The sequence below is a fragment of the Gracilinanus agilis genome, chromosome 3 (genome assembly GCF_016433145.1).
Source record: "Gracilinanus agilis isolate LMUSP501 chromosome 3, AgileGrace, whole genome shotgun sequence".
Classification (NCBI taxonomy): domain Eukaryota; kingdom Metazoa; phylum Chordata; class Mammalia; order Didelphimorphia; family Didelphidae; genus Gracilinanus; species Gracilinanus agilis.
Genome location: NC_058132.1, coordinates 253,715,671 through 253,731,741, shown reverse-complemented (window position 1 = coordinate 253,731,741; position 16,071 = coordinate 253,715,671).

Sequence of the window (16,071 nt, the reverse complement as noted above, 5' to 3'; positions counted from 1 at the left end):
ATTTGTTGATTATGAATTCACTCAATTCAATAAACGTTTATTTTATTTTTATTATCATGCAAAACACACTTGCATATTAGTCACTGTTGTAAGAGCACACTCATACATAACCAAAACCCCAAAATAAAACTATAAATACATTGATATGAAAGTATTATGCTTTGAACCATATCCATCCAACTCCAACAATTCTTTTTGTGGATTAATTAACATTTATTAAGCACCTATTATGTGCAAGAAACTATTATGATGGGTGCTGGGTAAATAAGAGCAAAATTAAATGTTCCCTGTACTCCTGGTACTTACATGCTACTGAGGAAGGCAATTGATTTGTGCTTTAAAGGAAGCTAAGTGTTTTAAAAGGTAAAAAATAAGAAGGAAGAACATAGTCATGGGGAGGGAAAAGGAAGAGGAGCCAATGATTTCTGTAAAGGCCTTGAATGGAAAATATGTCATCTATGGAGAACATATTGCAGGTCAGTTTGACTGGAATGAAGAATACATGAAGGGTACGGCAAGAAATTTAACTGACAAGGATAGTAGAAGAAATTATGGAGGATTTTAAATACTAGGTGGCAAGAGTCTTACTTTATTCTGTAGGTAATAGGGAGCCACTGAAAGTAACAAAGGGACACAGTCAGATCTGTGTTTTAGGTACATGAAAGATGGATTAGAAAGAGAAGAGACTGGTAGCAGAGAGATTAATTAGGAGGTTATTACAACTCTCCAGGTTATAAGTTCATGAGATTCTTTCTTAGAGTAGTATGAGTGGAGATATAAGGGTGAATATGAGAGAGGTTGTAGAGTAAGACTCAACAAGAAATGGAAAATTATTGGATATGGGAAGTGAGAAAAAGAGAAGAATCAAGGATGACTTCAGTTTTCAAATATGGGTCACTAGGAAAATGACAGGGATCTCCAAAGAAGAAAGTTTGAGAAAAAATGAGTTGGGAAAAGGGAGAGAAAATGAACTCTGTTTTGGGCATGTTGAATTTGAGATGACTTGCATGACAACCCAGGTGGAAATGCCAAGCGGATAATTGCTAATTTAGAATTAGAGTTTGGGAGAGAAGTTGGCACTGGATACATAGATGTGATATTCATCAACACAAAGATTATAATTGGATTATGAAAAGTAATGAGTACATAAGGAGAAAATATAGAAAAAGAATAAGAAAGTCCAGGAAAGGACCATAGGAGATTCCTGTACTCAGAGATCAGGAAGAGAATGAAGAGCTAGCAAAGCTATAAAGCATGATCAGAGAAAGGAAGGAGGAGATAAAAGAGAGAATAATGTCACAGAATCCAAGGAAAAAGAAAATATCCAAGAGGAAAGAATACTACATAGAATCAAAAATTTTAGAGATAAAAAATGAGGATTGAGAAATGGCTAATGAATTTAGCAGTTCAGAGGTCACTGGTAACCATGTAATAAGATTACATTAAATCTTTATTTAATGTAAACATTAAAGGTTTGCAACTATTAAAATATTATATGATGTTTGCTATTGTTATTATCTAGATTACCTCCTTTTTATTAATAGAACTTATTTCCTCTTTTTTCCACCTCTTTTATGTTGGAGTTAAGATACAAATGGTCCTAAATCCATCATTATCCATTATTCATTCTAATTTAGCCTTTTGTGGTGGGGAGGGGGGCAGTATGGGTGGGGGGGTTCATCCAGGATATATGGGGTGTTTCAGGAAGGACTAGCACCTCTGTTGTGAGGACTTGCTGATCACTTTTTTTTTTAAATCCTTGTACCTCGGTGTATTGTCTCATAGGTGGAAGATTGGTAAGAGTGGGCAATGGGGGTCAAGTGACCTGTCCAGGGTCACACAGCTGGGAAGTGGCTGAGGTCGGGTTTGAACCCAGGACCTCCTGTCTCTAGGCCTGACTCTCACTCCACTGAGCTACCCAGCTGCCCCCTATTGCTGATCACTTTTAAGGGCTGCTTAACTACCTTTGGTGTCTACCTTTCACCCAACTCTCACCTGTGGCTCCAAGAAGCTGTAGCATGTGCAGTAGCCACATTCCAGTAAAACCTTCTCAACAGGTGGACTAAACCAGGTTGATGGCAACCCAGAGGCATTAAAGCCATTGGTGTGTTAGGGGGATGTCTACATTAAGCACATGAAGCATGCCCTGCAGAAAAGGCACATGAGAACAGTTTGTTTGTTTTTTTTCCATTGGCCATGAAGGCAGCCAAAGAAGCCACTGTGGAGTGTTTAGAGCAATGGTTCCCAAACTTTTTTTGCCTACTGTCCCCTTTCCAGAAAAAATATTACTTAGCGCCCCCTGTCACATACTATCACCGCCCCCTTACAATTATTCACCACCCCCAAATGCACCTGTGGCCATCACTGCTCCCCTGGATCGCTGCAGCACCCACCAGGGGGCAGTGGTGCCCACTTTGGGAATCACTGGTTTAGAGCTTGGTCAGATATTGAAGATGCCACAGTCATCTAATGCATCCTAGACCACAGTCATACATCCTGACTTTTGTCTTGCCATTGAACTTCATTGACTCTGGAAGAGAGAATGAGACTGATGACTTTGTGCATCTCTGCCTCAATTTAATCCAATTCATGCACAAGTCAAGACATCATCCAGTGACGCCATTTATCCTCTTCAGAAACAAAGGATAAATAACAATGGCCTCAGGCCACACAAAGAGCTGCCATTCTCATACTTTGCCATTATTCCCTTTCCTCCATGACATAGATGATAGGCTGGATTTTGAGGGTACTATTATTTTTTTTTTAGAAACATACACAAAATGTACCTAACAGACAATTCTACATTTATCTTCCTCAAAGGAAATATGAATGTATTAATGAACAAAAGGGATTTTTGACAGACTCCGTTTATCTTCTAAAAACCATTCTAAGATCAGATACACTAGTTATCGTGTTTATCTTCTAATAACCAGTCTAAGATCAGATAGACCAGTTATCAAGTTATCTGCAGGGTGATGAATTTCCTAGCCAAAGAAACTCTTCACCTGCTCTTGGCATCAGTGGAAGAAATAACTATATAGACAAATACCCAGATTTTAAAAGCCAAACAGAGAATTTAATATTTAATCCTGGAGGTTAAGGAGAGGCACTGCATTTTATTGAGTAGGGTAGCTAACATGATCAGACCTATGCTTTAGGAAGATTTCTTTGGCAGCTGAATGGAAGATGGATGGAAGTGAGGAGACCCTTAAAACAAGGAAACTAACAGGCTATTTCAATGATTCAATTATGAGGTGACAAAGTCTTGCATGAAGGTGATCACAGTGTTAGAAGAGAGAAGGAAACCTATATGAGAGATGCTGTGAAGGTAGAATTGATAAGACTTAGCTATAGATTGGATATGAGGCACAAAACAGTGAGGTATTGAGGATAACAACTTATCAGGAATACCCACCTCCTAACAGAGATGGAATACCCGTCTCCTAACAGATGGACTCAGGGAGCAGATTGAAACAAATATATATATGTGTGTGTGTGTGTGTGTGTGTGTGTGTGTGTATGTATTTATGTATGTATGCATTATATATATTACATACATGTAAATGTAGGTGTGTATATGTTTATATACAGACACGTACATACATAAGTATGTATGTGTACATGAAAAAAATTAATTTAAAAAGAAAACTCCAAAAATAAAATAAAATTAAGACATTGCTCTAAAAAAAAAATCAATGTAGTGATCAAACATGATTCTAGAGGAGCCTGTGATGAAGCATTCTACTTACTTCTTGAAGATAACAGAATGACACATGTATTTTTGGAAATGAGCCAATGAAAGAATCTGCTTTGCTTGACTATGAATGTTTATAACAAGGGCTGTGTTTTTTGTTTTCTTTTCAATTTGGGGAGAAGAAGGAGAGGGGGGAATGCTTGTTAATTGGAGAGAAAATATTTTTTAATAAAAGATTATTGGCAACCTTGGAAAAAGATACTTAAATTGCTTAATGCAAATCAAGACAGTCTCCATATACCACCTTCCACCCACTAGAATAGTAAAAATAGACAAAAATTATAAAATTCAATGTTGGGGCTTCAGGGAAACCATCGTTCTTAATGCATTTTTGGTGGGACTACAGACTTTTGGCAAGATTTTAAAGAGTAATATGGCAATATATGAGCATAAATTGATCATAACTTTTGACCAAATAATTCCATTTTTAAGATTTTATCCTTAAAAAAGGAGAAAAGGACTTGTTTGTAAAAAAAAAAAAAAAAAGATGTGCTTTCCTTATTTATAATAGCAAAAGGAAAAATAAAATGGGAAACAACGTAGGCATCCAACAATTGGAGAATGGTAAGTTAGTATCATAGAAATTTCTATTTTTGCCCAGAGCTATGATTTCACTGGTGCAGGGAACCCATTGAGAAAGTCCCTTCTACCAATATGGATCAACACCTGGCAAAAACAAAAATCAAACACAATAGAAATTCAGGAAGTGAACAAAGACAAAATGCATTTTTATTTGCTTTTACTAAGTTAAATGCTTAGAATTTATTTATATAAGATTTTATCTTACATATGAATAAAATATATTATATTATATTGTAATATGCATTATATTTAAATGTATTATTTATTATATGTTATATCAAATATTTTATTTTTCATTCTGTTGATAGGCATTAAGTATATAATAAAAATGTCTTTAATGTGATGTGATTAATAACAAGTACATTCCCCATTCCTCAGTTTTATTTTTGTCTTTTTTTATTTTTGTTTTTAGAAAATACATGGAATCCACAATGTCAATTAAAGTTAGATCCAGGATCATGCCGTGTATATGTTATAAAATGGTACTATGATAAACAAGCCAATTCTTGTGCTCAATTTTGGTATGGTGGCTGTAATGGAAATGCTAATCGCTTTAACAGTGAAGATGAATGCATAAAAGCCTGTGTATTTTTCCCTGAAGGTACAGAAGTCACATATATATATGTATGTATATATATATATGTATGTGTGTATGTATCCTATAATAACTATGACTATCTACTCACTCAATTGCAATACGAGAGAATGATACAAAATAATGAAATTCCCATTGAAATCACAACTGAATGTTTCTTCAGAAATTATAGCAAATTAAGGTCATTTCTTTCCATTTTCCACATTTTGGAAGTCCTATTGAGAACCCTGTCTTTTCCTCCCATCATTGCACAGGGGAAAAAGTTTTACATAGCCACATGTTGGTATGGCCAGCAGCTATTTACAGGGAATGAAGAGAACTTCTTCACTTGCATGTAAATATGCTGCCAACTTGAAAAATGACACCATACTATCAAAGCAAATGTCATGCTCTGTCTGTCCTTTATTTAGTCTGTTAAGAATTAGAGAAAAGTAGCTGGATTGTGTTAGGTTGTATTGGGAGAAGGAATAGTAGATATGATGGTATGAAGAGAGTGGGAAGAACCCCTAGAATGTGTGTGTATGAACATTTATGTATATATGTGTGTATGTGTGTGTACATTTTATCAGAACCCAAAAGTTGTTTGTTTTTTTTTATCTTTCAGAATTCTGAAGTATTGAAATGGATTCTCCAGTTCTGTTTTATTTTTAAAAGATGTATTTTCATACAAAGAACAAAATTTTGAACACATTCAACTTTTTGTTAAATTGCTTGTTAAATGATTTTATACAATATTTTAATTATCTCATAATGCTTCATGATTATTTTTTTACATTTTAATCCAATTAACAATAAATTTCACTCGCGGACTCATCACACATTTGTCAAGTGAATGTTCTGTCTTCATTTATAGGATTAAAAGAACAAGAAAAATGCTTATTATGGTTCAAATATATATATTTTTTTGTTTGTTTGTTTGATAGCATTGCCTTTAACCTACTGACTAAATACAAAGTTTCTAATGGCTATGTTAAAGTTGTTTTTAAATGAAATTCCAGTTTTACTTTGATCTAATGGAAAATTTTTATGCAGCTGACTCATGTTTTACCAGTTTCAGATATATTCACACAAGGAAATTAAGATAAAAATATTTTATTCAATTTTTATTGCATTAAATCATAGAATGTTAGTCATTTGTTATTAAAATTCTTGTACACCTGCAATTTATATTAAACTAATAAAAATAAGTTTGGGCTCATGGAATATCTGCTAGTGTCTGAGCATGGTTGTTTATTGGTATTTTTAATTAAAAAAGAGAAATTGGGTAATAATTCACACTTCAATAACGTATTAAAGTCTTCTGAGAACTTTCTTCATTTAACCATTTGGTAGCATTACTAGCCACTAGCCTGATCTTTTTCACCAAAAGGATAGATCCTCTGGAAGTTATGTACACTGCTTGTTCTAGAAGGAAGAGCTATGAAAATGGCAACCTTTCTATGGCTCTCAGAAAGTGGACCACATTTTGTCACCCACATTTCTCTTTCTTTATGTGGTCATGCTCATCTCATCTCAGTAACCTATGGTCAATCAGACAGCTATGAGATCCAAACTTCTGGAAAATCCTTTTCTTTCCCAACCTACTACTTTTTTTTACTCTTAATTTTTGTTTTAGAAACAATACTAAATATTAATTAATACTAAGTGTTGATTGAGTGGTGAGGACTAGGCAATGGGGGTTAAATTGACTTGCTTAAGGCTCAGGATCACATAGCTAGGAAGAGTCTGAGGCTATATTTGAACCCAGAACCTCCCATCTCTAGACTTGGTTCTCTGTCCACTGAGACACCTAGATGTGCCCCTCAAACTACTACTCTTACTGAGTCCTGGTCACAAAATCTTAGCATAATAGAATCAGGCACCCATTCAAACATCCAAATTATGCATTTTTTCCTCTGTTTGACTAGTTCTGATATAAAGGGATATGACAACGTATAATAGAATATCTATTGAATGACCATGTACCTCCAGCTCCTTCTGGTCCTAAAGGCAGCTAAGGATTTCCCTGGATATGGTTCTATATATATCTGGAGTCAGAAAGACCTGATTTCAAATGAGGTTTCAGATTCTTCTCACCCTAGGCAAATCAATTAACCTGTCTGCCTCAGTTCTCTTTTCTGAATGTGGATAATGGTAGCACCTACCTGCCAGTGTTGTTAGGAGAATAAAATAAAAAATAAAATATGATTTTTTTAAATACTATTAATTTTTTCTACCAATTACATGTAATAACTTTTTCCTAAATTCCACATTTTCCGTAAGTTATATAATTGAACTTTTCTCCCTCCCTCCTTTCCCTTACCCCTCCTGCTTCTGGCAGGTAATTAAATCTGGGTCATACATGTATTATCACTCAAAACATATTTCCATATTATTCATTTTTTGAATAATAAAATAAGATTTGTAAAGCAATTGACAAAATTTTCAGCATTCCTAGTTATATTGGACCCAGGTGGCACACTCTGATCCTTTGGAGATTAAGTACATTGTTCAAGTTGTCTGGATTCTACTACCCACTCCAGAATAGCAGATATCTTCAATGTAAGGATCTGTAAAACCTTTCTAATTTAGGAATTAGCAGACCTTCCCAAGTGAGACAGGGTAGCACAGCAGAGACAGAAAGCCTGAATTCAAAACCTTTTTTGGCTACTTATTAATTGCAACATCTTAGTGAGATCACAACCTCTTCTGAGGTCCCGTATTCTTCTGAGGACTTCTGGGTTCTTGTCCAGCTCTATTCTATATCACACCCTCTTTTTTTTTCTTCATTCCACTCTTACAGATTATTGAAGCCTCCAAAGATCTTTTCTTTATGTGAGTATAGTCATCAATATTTACCATATTACAAATGACATTTAAAAATATTAATTATTTCAAATAATTCTATTATGTTAACATATTTGTTATGGAAAATGGCTACATTTTTAAAAATAAAATCTTAAGGGGGCAGCTGGGTAGCTCAGTGGATTGAGAGCCAGGCCTAGAGATGGATGGTCCTAGGTTCAAATCCGGCCTCAGACACTTCCCAGCTGTGTGACCCTGGGCAAGTCACTTGACCCCCATTGCCTACCCTTACCACTCTTCCACCTATAAGTCAATACACAGAAGTTAAGGGTTTAAATTAAAAATAAAATAAAATAAAATCTTAGTGAAAATGACATTATTTTACATATTTTTGCAAATCTCTTTATAGTCTCTAACTATAGAAGACAACTAGATTCTCATATTTGCTTCTGAATTCAATCTGTTGCAATATGTTGTTTTGGTTGAAGAAAATCTGTTCTCACAGAAGTAAGTAGTTGGAAAGGGGAGGCATATTTTAATAGGCAAATAATATCTTAGTATCATTATGGAAATACTTTTAACATCACAGGACCCCTGAAAGGGTCTCAGGGATATCAAGGAATCTGAGGATCACACTTTGAGAACCATTGCCTAATGTCATACTGCTTCTCTCTTCTGCAATAATGAAAAATATTGAATAAAAATAATCAAATTATTTATACCTTTTGGTTTTCTAATGAATTGATGACTAAGACCTCATTGCATTTCCTCACTTAAAAAAGAAAATTCATCTCAGTGGAAATAATAATTTTAAGTTTTGAAAAACACCTTGCTAACAACAATCCTTCAAAGTAAATAAGTGAAATCTGTATTAATCCCATTTTACAGATGAATGTACTAAGGATCAGAGAGATTAAAGGACTTCTCCATAGTAACACACCTATCAAATTTCAGAACTGAGATAAAAACCCAGATCTCCTGATTCCAAGAACATTTTGAGATCTCCTTCAAACCCTAACCCCTTCAAATGAGCATCTTATTTAGCCATTCTACTACCAATCAGTCTTTCCATACTTAGCTAGGCTAGTTCATTCAAAAAGAAATTATGTGCAAATCTAGCCCTAAACAAAACTGTGAATATTCTTCCCTGACCTTCCCTCCATCAAGATCTTCTAGTGTTGGGAATAACATGAAAGAAACCAGATTTTTCTTTCTTTTTAAAAAAATATTTTTTATTCATTTCATTAAATATTTCTCAATTATATATTAAATTTTTAACTAATTTTTTTAAGTTTTGAGTTCCAAATTCTTTCCCATCCTTGAGAAGGCAAGCAATATAATGTTGATTATACATGTGAAGTCATGTAAAGCATATTTCCATATTAGCCATGTTGCAAAAGAAAATACATATACAAAAAAAACACAAGAAAATGAAAGTTTTTTAAAGTATGCTTCAAACTGCACTCAAAAGTTCACCAGTTCTCTCTGGAAGTAGAGAACATTTTTATCATGGGTTCTTTGAAATTGTCTTGGGCCATCGTCTTGATCAGAGTAGCTAAATCTTTCACAGTTGCTCATCCTTATAATATTGCTACCACTATGTACAATGTTCTCCTCCTTCTGATTGCTTCGCTTTGCATCCATTCATATAATTCTTCCCAGGAAATCTAGATTTTCCTAATTTCTTTTTGGAGTTTACAACCTTAGTAAACAGTTATGAAGGTAGGCAGCAGATGGCACTAGTGAGCAAGAGAGACCTAGCTGTCAATATGTAGGGATGGGGTGAGAAAATTCCCTTCTTTTTAGAGGTATTTTTTTTTTCATCTCTCTCCTCCCTTAGAAAGAGTGGCCTTCCTTTCAAATCCAGCTCACCAAAATTGCAGCCCTCCATCCAAAAATGACAGCAAACATACATATTATTCCAGTCACCAATTCATGATTTATTTCTAGAATTTTCTGAATCCTAAATTTAGATGCCAATCTTGTACAATCTAGTACAAGTACAGTCTCCCACTTTGTTCTCATAGTTCTAATCAACTCCTTCTAAACAAACTTATCCTCTTCCTAGAAAAAGGAACATTCTCCTTCATAACATCTCCCTCTTTGTAAAGTTGAAATAGCCCACATTAGGCTTAGCATTTCTGCTAGCCAACAAAGTTTTAGAGTAGGTAAATGTGATTCCAGTTGAAAGCAACAGATACAGGGGGCAGCTGGGTAGCTCAGTGGATTGAGAGCCAGGACTAGAGACGGGAGGTCCTAGGTTCAAATCTGACCTCAGACACTTCCCAGCTGTGTGACCCTGGGCAAGTCACTTGACCCCCATTGCCTACCCTTACCACTCTTCTGCCTTGGAGCCAATACACAGTATTGACTCCAAGATGGAAGGCAAGGGTTTTTTAAAAAAAAAGAAAGAAAGCAACAGATACAAAATGAAAGCTAGCAGACCCAAGTGACAGAGGGGAATGTGGCTTTGCTGCAATAGAAAAATCCAGATGAATCAAGTACCTTGGGCTAGATCTCACTCCTCAGCAATTGCAAGATGTTGATGCTACCACTCCATCTCCAACTGTATCACAGAATGGACTCAGGTCAGATCTTCTGATAGGTCTTCCCAGAGTTTATCTCTCAACATGCTCCCTGTTACCAGGTTATCATCTTCATTCCTCCTACATAACCAACTCTCAAGGCTCCTTTTCAGGCTTAGGAGTCAAAGTTAGTCAAGTCTCTTTGCCCTGAAAGCCAGTTGCCCAGAGAAATAAATAATAAATTGTCTTCTGTACTGGGCAATCTGCTTGGTGATAGAAATACAAAGACCAAATTTAAATAGTTCCTACCTTTAAGAAGATTACATTGGATCTTGGGAAGCATTATGTTGTCAACTATACTTTTGAAAACCCAAAGTTTGTCCCTGTCCCTTGGGAACTTGCCATAAGGGAAGTTCCAGACTAACCTAGTTTTAGACTGAACAATGGATCAGCAAGCATCCATTAAGCCATCTTAGAAATTTTCCCCCATTGTATCAGAGATCCATTCCCAAGAAGACCAGCACCTAGCTGGAGTCAACCTTTTGTATCCATTGTAGTTTAGACCACTCCCAGATACCCTAGCCTCTTTCCCAAGCCTGTTTGCAGCCTGTCAGTGTATGTTCGCTGTACTTAATTCCCCAAAAGGTATATATTGTTCTTCTCACATTCCTTTGCTACATCATTATCACTGCCTTTCTCTTTTCTTGCAACAACTGCTTTCTCTAAGGATGCTTCCTTGGTTCATAAGGTACGAGGTCTAGCTCCTTGGGACAGGTATTCCTCCATTTTTGACAAGCTTGGGGATCTACTAAACTTGGCACAGTCATGGTCACAACATCTGGCCTTCACCTTATCACTGTATCTACTATTGTTGTCCCTGTTGTTATTATTATTGGTGTTACTATTGTATCTGGAATTATAGTATGTATTCCTCCTGTTGTTATTGTTATTATTCCTATTTCCAAAGTTAATCTGGGACTTATATCTACAATCCCATACCATGTGGCCAATTTTTGAACATAGGAAACATCTCTTTACTTTGTTGTTAGCACTGCCACTAGATGATTGTCTAGGCCTGCTTTGGCTCCTCTGATTGGTTGACATCAGAGCCATATTTTTAATTTCTTCCACCTCCCTGGCCTTCTGAGCTTCCCTCAATTGCTTTTTTAGCTCAGCAATCTCTCGATCTTTTTCAGAGGTTCTAGATGGGTTAGATTCACTAGCTTTCGAGTCATGGACATAAGCCACTGCCTTCCTCAATTCCTCAATGGGCATGGTCTCCCATTGTGGGCAATGTAGTCTAAAATATGTCTGGATATAGTTCTGACTCCCCTTCACAAATTGCCTCCTAACATGTTGAATGTTGTCCTCAGCAGTCATGTCCCTAAACCCTAGGATAGTCTCCCCAGCTTCCAGCAGTCTGTCTAGGTATATGCTCGGGTGTTCCTCCTCCCTTTGCTTCAACTTTTCAAATGAGCCCCATGCATTTGATCTTCTGGCATGAAGTCTCATTGCCTCTGCCAAGTCCTCCCTGCATCTCCTAAGATATGTCATATTTGCATGGGATGACAGCTCCAGATCTTGATGATGCTCTGGTCACTATGCTAGATTGGGATTGGTCCTTGTTTCTGCAATAAACTTAGCTTTCTCACTTAGGGTAAATAGTTCTGATAATAAGAGTTCAATGTCTTCGAAATTTGGATTATACAGCCTGACTGTCCATTTAAATTCTTTTATTGCCTTATGTGGATTTACGAAAAACTGGGGGAACCTCCTTTTTAAAATTTCTAGATCCCCTCCAGTAAATGGTTTGTAGTCCTTGAAGTGTATGATTCCAGCATCTGGTTGCACTATTGTCCTGTCTGTTATGGGAAGGATTGTCACAGGAGCTGCCTCTGCCCCTGCAACTTCTTGTTTTTCTGGGTTGTCATGTTTAATCTCTTGTTGTATTTCACCCCCCTTCTTTGTTGTGACCGTGTTTTCTATTATTTCCAACTGCATAATTGTCTTGGCATCTAATTCCTTCCCTTCTCTAATTTGTTTGTTAATCTCTATTAGTATCTTCATATATTCTAACATCTGTTCCATAACCGGGTTAGTAACTTCAGCCTTTCCAAATGTAAAAGCCAGTACCTTCCTCAAAATCATTAGGGCTCCATAGCAAGTTGCAGTCATGGCTATCCCTGATGGTACATAAGCCAAGGCATCCCCTACTGTTATCGTCAGCCACAGGTAAGTGTCATAAAGTTCTATCACTGTTTTAAAAAATTGGGGAACTGTGACAAAGCAAAATGTGGCACAAGTCTGCCAAATCCCATACATTAAAACTCCAGGGCACCCCAAAGTAATAATTGCTCTATTGATCATACTGGCCATATATCTCTTCTCCACTAGGTTCTATAGTAAAAATCCTAGGCTGGCTCGCCAAAACTGTTATGATGATAATAACAGATAATTTGGAGAAGCAGATAAATGTGTCTGGGCCAATAGACCTTCAAGTCAAGAGCCACAGATTGATAAGCTTCAGTGAGAAAGGAGGGGGTTAGACACTCCTGGATCTCAAACCCCTCCCCCCCTAAACAGTTGCTGTTTTACAGTTGGAAGACGGAGACTGGCTAAGATTCTTCTGGTAAGTTTCTGTTATGGCTGAACCCCAATGATGTTCCCTTTCTTTAATTTATATTCCTCACAGGTCTGATAGAGGAATAAGTAGAAGCTAGCTATCTAACTGATGAGGACAAAGATAAATGATCTTCTTAAAACTGGTAGCAGACAGGATTCAAACTAGATGTCCAGACTGAGTTGTGAGTATTCCCCCAAATAATTTCCAGGCACAGATTTGAAGGTATAGCTTATATTAAGAAGTATCCAGGAAAACTAAAGAGGTTAATGAAGGGTTTTGGATCAGGAAAAGTAACCCTGAGTTGTTAGGTTGAAGCTGCCCCTCCCCCCACAGGAGGGGGTGAAGGGCACTTAACTAAAACTGGCTCTCTTGCTATTAATGAATATTTTTACTCTCTAATCACTAAATATTTGTTGTATTGAAGTTGATAAAGATCAACCTTATTAAACAGGTTAACCCTTGTGTAGAAACCACACTGGCTTATGCCACAATGGCCACATAGGTGAACCCCAAGTCTGGAGTAGTAAGCAGAATGTCTGCTCACTTCAACCTCCAGAAAGCAACTGCCAACTCCTCTCAACTGCCCCCTCACCCAAAGTTCTCCAGGGGGATCCCCTGGAATTCTGGGAGAGGCTGTCCTGTATCTTTGCAGGGATTCCATGCTTTCCATCTCCACATAACAGTCCACAAGTTTTATTATCCTTCAGAAAATCGTCTTTGAAGGTGAGCTTCTAAGAGACACTGTCTATTAAGGACTTGTCTCTTATCCGGATTAAAGATTTGGTTTTTATGACTATCTCTTATAGTTCTGTATTTTTCCAAGTTGACAATGTTTTCATGTAAGTCAAATAAAATGTATATGAAGTAATTGGGTAAAATAGTTGTAGAGTGAAGGGAATATCAGGAAAGGCCTCATCAGTCTTTAAAGGACACTAAATGCCACAACTTTGGGAGGTAGGTGCTCCTTATGTGCTACATAAGAATTTAATAGTGATCTCTTCAAGAAACTATCCAAACTCTGCTCATATATTAGTTATTTTAGTTATGTTAGTTATTTAATAGTGAGAATTTTAGATCAGGCAGGAAACAAGAAGGGCAGCATGGTGGTACAGTGGAAAAAGCACTGGACTTGGAATCAGGAAGATTCACTTTCATGAGTTCAAACCTAGCCTCAGACACTTACTAACTGGGTAAGTCACTTAATCCTGTTTGTTCATCAGTAAAATGAGCTAGAGAAAGAAATTGCAGAACACTCCAGCATTTTTGCCAAGAAAATCCCAAACGAGGACAGGAAGAGTTGGACACAACTGAACAGATAATCCAAGAGATGGAGGTGAGGCTAGAGTACATTCCAGGCATTGGAGGAAAAGACACACAAATTAGGTATTTGTTAAAAAAATACATCTACTTTTTTACTATTCTCATGACACAAATAGCCCCACTTTTCCCCAAATACCTCCCCAAATGTCATTCAATCATGACTCATCCAGATGTCCCCCTTAGTTTTATTCTTGTTATGCAGTCATTAATACATCATCATAACCCTTGCTAGGCAGGTTAGTTTCAGGCAAGTATCCCTAATCCTTGGATTCATTCTAAATTTTGTTTACCTTTATCTCCTGGCCAAAACTATTATTCTTCATTATTATTTTTTCCTTCCTCTTCATTTCTTCAATTCATCATAGTTCCCAGACAATTTGTCATCAATCTTAGGATCTTAGATTGGGAGCTGGAAGAGACCTTAGAGGTTACTTAATACAACGCCTTCATTTTACAGATGATGAAACAGAGGCTTAGAATGGTTAAATGATTTGCCAAGTAACAGGGCTAGTATTTGAACCAAGATCTCTGACTATGTACATACCCTGACTCCTTTCCACTGTTCATGCTGCCTCCAAGCAAGGATTAAGAAAGGAAAGCTTCCATTAAGCAATAGTAGTGCCTTATTAGACTTTGTGTCCCTGGATTTCAGCCAGTTCTTGTCCAGGTCTCAGTCATGCAAGCCTTGGCCAGCTTAACTTCTTGGGCACAATAACAGTGAAGGATTCAGTCTGTTTTGGGCAGCATTCAATCCCTTACTGCAAAAGATCTTCATGTGCCCTTCTAGCTGCCAAATTACTCACTTCTCTACCCGGACTCAGGTCTACCCTCCCCCCACTAGTCCATAAAATCCATCTCATTCTGATTGAATTTCCAAATAATTTGATAAACTAATTCATGCTACTATGATTATGGATTGCTAATGGATTAACTGATATGTTATGTGAACTACAGTAGTAGTTTAAGAGAGTGGGAGTGTGTTGGGAAGGGTAGAGTGGCTTTTTGGAAATAACAGCCCAAATGAAAATTACTCTGGCAGTGGGAATTTCAGGCACAGAGGCGATTAGGTGAAAAGAGATACTACCCTGGGAATAATGTGGGGAATAAGGGGAGAGTGGGGGAGAGAGAGAGAGAGAGAGAGAGAGAGAGAGAGAGAGAGAGAGAGAGTTAGTTTAAATGTCTTTCTTCAATCATATTATGGAAAGAGCTGACTTGTTTTTGATATGGGGTTGTGGAAGGAAGGGAAAGGGAGAGCTTTTCCTTAAACCTACAAATCATTTTAACTCTCCTCAGATTCGCTGGAGAGCGTGGATGATATAGTGAGGATACTAAAGTTGCTCCTGGGTAGAAAGGAGAAAAGTGGAACTAGGAAGTTCTTTGGAAAAAAAAATAAAAAAATAAAAATGGGGTATATAGCCTTTGTTTATACTTCGTGATTTGCAGGTGGTCTCTCCCGAGAAAATGCGAGCTCCTTGAGGGCAAGGATTGATTTTTATTTTTCTTTGCACCCCCAGAGTTTAACAGCGCTTAGCACATAACCAGCGTTTAATACATGTTTAGCACAGGGCTTGGCACATAGTAGGGGTTTAATAAATGCTGGCTGACGGGATAAAAGACTACAGTCTGGATTTCCGAGATTTGAGCTTCTGGGAATTAATGGAGCGGGGCGGAGAAAGAGAAGGATATGGGAAGGAAAAAGTGATCTAAGGTAGATAGTAGCTGGTGAGGCTATGAAGTGTGGCATAAATTTAGGATTAGCAAAGAGCCTCCAGGCAGCAATCTTCAGGGTCTCAGGCACCGGAAGAAGGGAGCAATTCACCTAATGCCAGGAAGAGGGGGGCGGGGGGAGGGGAGAGGAAAGGCGCAGGCGCAATCTCTCAAGAAACTT